Genomic DNA, 8,664 nt, shown 5'->3' on the forward strand with positions numbered 1-8,664 from the left:
GAGAAATGGGAGCGTTCAAATCGCATGAGTCTAATGATCATTAAGCGTGGCATTCCGGAAGCCTTCAGGGGCATAGAATCCGAACGGATTACTAAGGCTAAAGATTTCCTTGCCGAAATTAAGAAACGTTTTGTGAAAAACGATAAGGTAGAAACAAGCACACTTTTAGCTCGCTTGATTTCAATGAAGTACAAGGGCAAAGGAAATATCAAGGAGTACATTACGGAAATGTCTCATATTGCTTCAAAGCTTAAGGTACTTAAACTCGATCTTTGTGATGAATTATTGGTACATATGGTTCTGTTATCTCTTCCTGCACAATTCAATCAGTTTAAGGTCAGTTATAACTGTCAAAAGGAGAAATGGAATCTAAATGAGTTTATTTTATACTGTGTGCAAGAAGAAGACAGGTTGAAGCAAGATAAGACTGAAAGTGCTCATTTGGCCTATGCCTCTAAGGATAAGGGCAAGAAAAGAAAGAATGATAATGAAGCTGCTAAGGGTCCAGTTCATAAGAAACAACATAAGGATAATCAGGGTTGTTTCTTCTGTAACAAATCTGGACACGTAAAGAAGGACTGTACAAAATATCACGCCTGGCGTGCTAATAAGGGTACGTTCCTTAATTTGGTCTGTTCTGAGGTTAATTTAGCTTCAGTACCTAGAAACACTTGGTGGTTAGACTCTGGTGCTACTACTCACATAAGTGTTTCTATACAGGGTTGCCTGAGCTACCGAAAGCCAAGTGATGTTGAAAGACATATCTTTGTGGGCGATGGACAATCGATAGATGTGGAAGCAATTGTTGTTGTTAGGAACTGGTTATTATTTGGATTTAAAAGATACTTTTGTAGTACCGTTTTTTAGACAGAATTTGATTTTAGTTTCTGTATTGGACAAATCAGGTTACTCTTGTTCATTTGGAAACAATCAATTCAGTTTATCTTTTAATTCAATTATTGTAGGAACTGGTTACTTGAGTACTTGTGACAACCTATATTTGCTTGATACAATTACTTCTTATAATGAATCCTTGCATGTGGAATCACGTGGTACTAAACGTAAATTAAATAAGAAGTATAATTAAGGGCATAACTGGACAAAAAGTTCTATTTTTAGCTGTAGATTGTTTGGCATAACTGATCTCTCATTCTTCTTTACCAGAGTCTCTCTGGGGAGAAGCACTTAAGACAGCAGCTTACATTCTGAATAGAGTACCAAGTAAAACAGTTGCTAAAACACCTTATGAGGTTTGAACTGGTCGAAAGCCTAGTTTAAAGCATTTACATATTTAGGGATGTCCAGCTGAGGCAAGATCTTATAGGCCAAGTGAAAAGAAATTGGACTCCAAAACAGTTAGCAGCTACTTTATTGGGTACTCTGAATGCTCTAGGGGCTATAAGTTTTATGATCCCACTCTAAGGAATATTTTTGAGACGGGAATAGCAACATTCTTTGAGGATGTTGAGTTTGGGGGGAGAAATAAGGTTAGAGACATTAGTTTTGAGGAGGAATTTTGATAATATTCAGGTTCCTATACATGTTGTTGCTCAAGAAGTAAATCCGAAACCTCAAGATGACAATGTTGAACAACTCCCTATTCCAGAAGAACAAACTCAACAACCTCAAGAACCAGTGCCATTAAGGAGATCCACGAGAGAAAGGAGAAATGTTATTCCAGATGATTTTATTGTATTTCTCCAAGAACATGAGGAGAGTAGTGGAATGTTGGAAGATGATCCAATCAACTTCCTCCAGGCCATGAAAAGTTCAAACTCTCAACAATGGATTAATGCCATGAATGAAGAGTATAAGTCTATGCAAGACAATAAGGTTTGGGAACTTGTCCCATTACCAGAAGGTGCAAAACCAATTGGTTGTAAATGGATTTTTAAAACCAAGCGGGATGCAAACGGTAATGTGGAGAGGTATAAGGCACGTCTTGTAGCTAAAGGCTTTACTCAAAGGGAAGGTATTGATTATACAGAGACTTTCTCTCCGGTTTCATCGAAAGACTCTTTCAGAACACTCATGGCACTTGTTGCTCATTATGATCTTGAGTTACATCAGATGGATGTTAAGACCGCATTTCTCAATGGCGAAATTGATGAGATAATTTATATGGTGCAACCAGAAAACTTTGTGTCAGGAGACCCGAAGAATATGGTTTGCAAATTAAGAAAATCCATCTATGGACTCAAGCAAGCTCCTCGTCAATGATATCATAAGTTTCAACAAATAGTTATCTCGTTCGGTTTTGAGATGAACATTGTTGATGACTGTGTATATCACAAGTTCAGTGGGAGTAAGTATATTTTTCTGGTTCTGTATGTCGATGACATCTTGCTTGCCACTAATGATATAGGCATGGTATTACAAGTTTCAACAAATAATTATCTCGTTCGGTTTTGAGATGAACATTGTTGATGACTGTGTATATCACAAGTTCAGTGGGAGTATGTATATTTTTCTGGTTCTGTATGTTGATGACATATTGCTTGTCACTAATGATATAGGCATGTTGCACGAAACCAAGAGATTTCTATCAAAGAATTTTGAGATGAAAGATCTTGGGGACTCCTCTTTTATATTAGGAATCCAGATATATCGAGATCGCTCTCAGGGTATTCTTGGATTATCACAAAAGAGCTATATCGATAAGGTACTTAAAAGGTTTGGCATGCAAGACTGCAGACCAGGAGATACCCCTGTTGCTAAAGGAGACAAATTTAGTCTCAATCAGTGCCCTAGATTCCTTATGCTTCGGCTGTAGGAAGTTTAATGTATTCTCAGGTATGTACGCGTCCAGATATTGCGTACATTGTTGGGATGTTAGGCAGATACTTAAGCAATCCTGGTATGGATCATTGGATAGCAGTCAAAAAGGGTTATAAGGTATCTTCAGAAAACAAAAGATTATATGCTCACATATAGAAAATCAGAACAGTTAGAGGTCATTGGGTATTCGGACTCTGATTTTGCTGGATGCCAAGATAGCAGAAAGTCTACATCAGGCTACATTTATATATTAGCATGAGGAGCTATATCATGGAAAAGTGTAAAACAGACACTCGTAGCTTCCTCCACTATGGCAGCAAAGTTTGTAACTTGCTATGAGGCATCAAATCATGGAATATGGTTGCGAAATTTTATCACTGGACTGCGTATTTTGGAAAATATTAAAAGACCACTGAGGTTATTTTGTGACAATAAATCTGCAGTTATGTATTCTAATAACAACAGGAGCTCAACTAAATCAAAACATATTGATATTAAGTTCCTGATTGTAAAAGAAAGGATACAGAGTGGACAGATATCTATAGAGCACATTGGGACAAACTCCATGATAGCAGATCCTCTTACTAAAGGATTGCCATCCAAGGTCTTTCATGAGCATACTACTCATATGGGTGTGGTGTTATTCAAGGATATCCTGATTTAGTGGGAGTTTATAATTTTCTGGTGCTTTGTGTTTGGTTGTATTGTCTGATCAGAATAAAGTATTCAGTTAAGACACTCTGTTACATTATGTTTGGTTTTGACCTCACTAAAGGAGGACCAGTTGAAAATAGACATGTACTGATCACATTGCATGTAATTTTCATGCTGCACATCCATGATTGATCTATGTTGTTTGATTGTATTGGTATATGTGACCATTGATGGGTCGAGTCACGATAAATGTGACAAAGGCCGCTTTGATCCTATATTGATATAGTCAATGGACGAGATTGTTTGGAAATATCTTTTTAATGATAGCAATTTTGAGCTCATAAGGTTATACACAATTTAAGGAATCATATGGTGCCCAAGTGGGAGATTGTTGGATTTAAATCTAATTAAATCTATTTGTGGGCACATATGATTAATCAATGTGTATTACTATCTTTAAAGATAACCCACTTAAAGTGATCAATCAATTTGGGTTAATAGGTATTTAAATAAATCATGGGGGTTATATGTGCAGATACCAGGTTGTAATTGTAATTTGATGAGGGACCAAATTACAAATGTACAACACCTATATATAAGGGGTTATGGTCCCTAATCTAGGGTTAACCATTCTCATTCTCTTATCCCCATCTAAAGAGATCCATAAGAGAGAAACCCTAAGGTTAGAAAATCATCAAAACCCTAATCAAGTTTTCTTCAATGGATTCAGGTATATGCTTCCGCACCTTTTGATTCTTGTTAATCTCTTTGAATTAAATCATGGATTTATGGTTTAGATCTAACAAATTAATCACGCATTTAAATTGGTCAGGGTTGGGAACCCCGGCCAATTCGAAATTCATTCACTTCCAGACTGCGCGGGTCTAATGTCCATCGACCTCGCTGCGGCGCAGCTCCACGCATACAAAAACTCGATGGCCATGATCATTACCACGAAGATTATAACAGAGCACTGGTACACCGGGAACAATTGGTCGATGCTCCTCGCCAACTACCTCTTCCGGATAGGCGGCACCGTGATTCTCCTCTCAAACAAGTGATCAGACTCTGGCCGCGCGAAAGGCCTTTGAGCACTTCTGCATACACGCCGGAGGGAGGGCGGTGATCGAGGAGCTGTCTAAGAAGCTGAAACTAACGGTGGAGCAGGTGGAGCCGTCGAGGATGACGCTGCACCGGTTTGGGAACACGTCGTCGTCATCGCCGTGGTACGAGCTGAGCTACGTTGAGGCCAAAGGGAGGATGAAGAAGAGGATAGAGTTTGACAAATTGGGCTTGTGAGTGGGTTTAAATACAACAACACGGTCTGGAAGTGTAGGAGGGCCGTGAACATTGGGGGTTGGGGGGGAATAATTCTTGGGCTGATTGCATTGAGAAATAAAATAGTTGAATTGGTCGGGATTCCCAACCCCGACCAATTTAAACGTGTGATTAAATTAGTCCGGGTTTCGAACCCCGACTAATTTGGTTTGCGACCTCCGAAATAGTCGGGGTTGAAAACCCCGACTATTTAGAAACGAGATTAAAAAGACCGACCCACTTTCTCGCCACGATGCTAATGTGACGAGAAAGTGGATCGATTTTTGTAATAAAAACTTAATGGGGTCGATTTTAAAAAAAAATTGTGAATGAATTTATTTAGAAAATTTCTTGTGCAGTACCTCATTCCCAATATTCTCCGTGATATGGTTTACCTTTTTAGTAATTTCTTTGAATCTTGCAATTTAAGGGATTACCTCTAACAAATAAAATGAGAAACAAAAAACTTTTACTTATGGTTGCTGCTTGACAATCTATGAGTGATTACGTGAGTAAGAAAATTTTAATCTTACTTTTATATCTAAAAAATTTGGGCATCTTATCGTTATAAGAGCCCAGTTCATATATGTTACCACTATTAGTTACTTTATAATAAGCCCATTGAATAATACTGGTACTCGGCTCTGGGCCTCTAAACATTACATGAACCGTTTTCAATATAAATCTGGGCTCAGCAGTGATTGTTCTATTTATTTGAGAGCCCACTTCATGTAGATATCAAGCATTTCTTAGTAAACAAAGGGCTGACATAGAGCTGTGGGCCTCTGTTCCATCTTTTTATTTTGGGTTAATTAGGCAGACGCTTATCACCCAATTAGAAAGAGAACCTCTGCAATTCTATTTATTGCAAATGGAGCTCCTATCTTTTTTGGAAATAGAACCTCTATAGCGTTGGTCTAATTACGAACACACTCCTTAGTGAACCTTTTTAGCTTTTTTTAAAAGTAAAAAATTAATAATAGTAGTTCGTCATCTATTCCCACTAATAGAAATGTAGGGCATCTATCCACTTCCTCAGATATTTTTAACGATTTTAAGAGTCAAAAATGTTCACTCACGGATTCTATTCACAACAAGTAGAACTATAAGAGATCTATTCGCAATAAATAGAACTGTAGGGGGTCTTTTGCAATTAGTTGATACTATAAGGGGTTCTGTTTGCAAAACCCTTTTATTTTACTAAATAATATCCACTAACAATTTGTTTTAGGCTATGAGGGTGTTTGGGAGAACTTTTTTTTTGTCATACTAGCTTTTAAATTAGCTTTTTTATATTTATCTATTTGGTAAAATACCAAATAAAGATAGCTTATAAGTCCAATTTTAAAAAACTGGTGTAACCTAGTTTTTTTAAAACTATCTTGTAAGGTCATCTAGATAAGTTAAGTTTAACAAGACATTGTTATTCTACTGAAATTTTTTTATATAATTTTCTTTTTCATACAAGTTAAAAACCATCAAAAGCTAATGTATGTAGGCGTCAAAAAATGCTGTTAGATATCCAAACATAGAGAAGATCACCCAAAAATCACAAGAATTGACCTCATGATGTCTTAGAAAGATCAAGACAGGTATGGACTGTCTCGCCAGCGAGACAGTGTTTACTGTCTCGCAGCGAGACAGCTTTGAAATGACCAAAAATTACTTAAATAACTGTCACACATGTGTCCATTAACTGCCAAGGGACGTGAAAAACATCGTGGGCGAAAATCACGTGAATAACTGCCAAAATAACGGAGTCTGAAACGTGGGAAAGCAGTTACAACAGAAACTGCCAGGCAGTTGGATTTTTTGAGATAGTATTTACTGTCTCGGAAGCCGAGACAGCAAACACTGTCTCGGCCGCTGAGACAGTAAACACTGTCTCGCAGGCTTAACTTTTTCGTTTTGTTGTATTTTTCAGTTATGTATCCCAGAGGCTATAAATACCCCCCTAGGGTCATTTCTGACGAGGATCGAGCAATTCGGAGCAGAGAGAACAGTAAAATTTGAGTTTTTTGTGTGATTCCTTGAGATTCGAGCTTTGACTTGATCTTAAGAAGAGTGATCATCTTACTTTGATAAGATATTCACTTCAAATTCCTACTTCGATAAACGAAGGAAGAATCTTTAAACCTCTTCACAATCTGTGATTTGGTGGTCCACGAGTCAAAGCACTCCCGGCACAGGCAAAGTCCCACAAAACAGGAATCGATAAGCGATTTTTGTGTTATTTTCTCGAAAGTTGTAATTTTCTCAATTTTTCATTGTAATTCATTGTAAACGACCGAAGTTCAATAGAATTATCAATGGAAACGACTTTTGAAGAAAACAATGTAGTATAAAACTTTATAAAAATAAGCCCCTCTAAACACACTCTATGTAATAACTGTAACAAAATCTAACAATTAGTCTGGATAAAGAATATGATTGGGGAGGGGGATGATAAAACTTTATCCAAGGAAAGGGAAAGGAGAGGAGGAAGTTCAATGTAAGTAATTGTGTGTTTGGACAGAGAACTTGTGATGAGTGATAATTGATAAAGAATTATTGAGCAAGAAGGCTTAAATGTATTCCTTCATTAGCCATCAATATATGCAAGTTACATTGTACAAATATAGTATGAAATAATATAATTATTCTAGCATATTCTCCATCTTAATAAGGTATATAATCTCCTATACAAGGTATACATATATGAATAATATCCAACCATATATTCCTAACAAATATTCCTAACACCCCCATCAAACTCATGGTGGATCAAACACGGAGGGTTTGGAAAGTAAAAATTTGTGACGCTTGGAGGTGTGAACTTTGGTGAAGAAGTCAGCAAGCTGGAGCTCAGAAGAAACATATGATAGAGAGATCGCCTTAGTCTTTGAAAAATGATACCGTATGAAATGACAATCAATCTCAATGTGCTTTGTGCGCTCATGAAACACTGGATTGGTGGTAATCTTTATTGCACTTTGATTGTCATAATAGAAAGGAGTCGGGGAGAGACAATCAATGCCTATGTCATGTAGAAGCTGTCACAACCAAATAATCTTAGAAGTAGTATTAGACATAGCTCGATACTCCATTTTGGTACTAGATTTTGAGACGACATCTTGCTTCTTAGCTCACCATGATATTAGAGTATCACCAAGAAATACACAAAAACCGATAATAGATTGACGATCGCTAATATCACTGGCCCAATCGGAATCAGAGAAGACGCGAAGTTGTAGCTTTTATGTTGAGGAGAACAAAAGAGCTCTAGATAAAGTGTCACGAAGATAGCGTAGAATACAAAGTACAATAACATAGTAAACTGAGGTAGGAAACTGAACATATTGACTCACTACATGGACATCATAAGCAATATTTGGTCGAGAAATAGTGAGATACACTAAAGTACCAATAATTTCACGATACCGAGTGGGATTTTCTAAGGGTTCTCTTGTATCAGGTGCTAGTTTTTGATGGAGCTGAATAGGTGTATCGACGATCTGATCATCAGTCAACTCAGCTCGAGCCAAAATATCAGAGATGTATTTTTGTTGAGAAAGAAGATATCCTCATGGCACATATACAACTTCGAGTCCTAGAAAATATCAAAGATGCCCTAGATCTTTCATCTCAAAATTTTCTTGTAGAGAAGTCTTCACAGTATTCAGAAATAAAGGATCACTACCAATAATGATCATATCATTAACATAAAGGAGAAGAATAGTGTGTCCTCGACTAGAGGTATGAACAAACATCGCATGATCGGCCTCACTCTGAATAAAGCCCATATTAAGTACTGCATAGCTAAATTTCTCAAATCAAGCTCGAGGAGCTTGTTTTAGGCCATATAATGCACAACGAAGATGACAAACTTGTCCTGACAAATGAGGAAGACCTAGAGGAGGTTGCATATAAACTTCT

The sequence above is a fragment of the Asparagus officinalis genome, chromosome 3, assembly GCF_001876935.1.
Source record: "Asparagus officinalis chromosome 3, Aspof.V1, whole genome shotgun sequence".
Lineage (NCBI taxonomy): Eukaryota > Viridiplantae > Streptophyta > Magnoliopsida > Asparagales > Asparagaceae > Asparagus > Asparagus officinalis.